This window comes from Volvox carteri, assembly GCF_000143455.1.
Source record: "Volvox carteri f. nagariensis unplaced genomic scaffold VOLCAscaffold_37, whole genome shotgun sequence".
Lineage (NCBI taxonomy): Eukaryota > Viridiplantae > Chlorophyta > Chlorophyceae > Chlamydomonadales > Volvocaceae > Volvox > Volvox carteri.
The window spans coordinates 262,605-263,413 of NW_003307580.1; the positions used below are offsets into that span (position 1 = coordinate 262,605).

General features: G+C 63.7%; 1 protein-coding gene across 1 annotated transcript in view; it reads left to right on the top strand.

Moving 5' to 3' along the window:
* Positions 1 to 809, top strand: part of cutA (copper-binding protein CutA) — a 3,608-nt gene that overhangs the window by 144 nt on the left and 2,655 nt on the right. The gene's annotated exons all lie outside the window — the stretch shown is intronic.

Consider the following 809-nt stretch of genomic DNA (forward strand, 5'->3'; position numbering starts at 1 on the left):
CTTTCCTCGCTTGCACCTTTCACCTCAGCCATCCTTCCACTTCCACCCGTACGAGCTCAGGTGGCTCCTAACCCTGACTGCCGTGTCGGCTCCCTTCAAAGCAAGCGCGATTTGCCGCTTTTACCACCAACTTTCCTTTCCCACTCAGCCCCACACTTACCTCAGTCAAATCTCAGTCGCATGCCATGCGCCACATAAACCTTAGCCTTACCCTCACTCTTACCCTCACCATCAGCCGATCCCGAGGCTTGCGCCTCTGTTCAACGCAAATCTGCCAGGTATACACGGCTGACGACCTCCTAGCTACGACCGCATCTATAGCCCCAGCCATTAGTGTTTCAGCTCCTGTGCCGCGCCGTACCTCTCCCGCAAAACATGGCATGCTGTATCTCCATCACCACGCCGAGGACTCTGGGTGCCACCCTACACCTGGCGCGCCGTGTCTCCACCACCGCCACCAACACTACCAACACCACCACCGCTAGCGCCGTCCGTAACGGCCCCACTGCCGGGCCGGGCTTTGCCGGGACCTCGCTGCCACCACTGGGACCTGCTGTGGTGGCCGCGGCAGCTTCGTCGCAGCGGCGGCCGCACCGACCGGAGTCCCGCGCACGCTGTTCCACCTGCCCACAGCCGCTGCCGCCTCAGTCTCAGCGGGGCCTCCGGGTACTTCTGAGCCGCCGCAGCGCTCTGCAGCATGCCGGGGTGGTGGCGCTGGGCTGGTTGGGGAGCTGCCGGGTAGCGCGAGGAGGTCAGCGCGGGGTGGTGGCACTTTGGGAGCATGGGAGTGCGGGGGAGCTGGTGTAGAT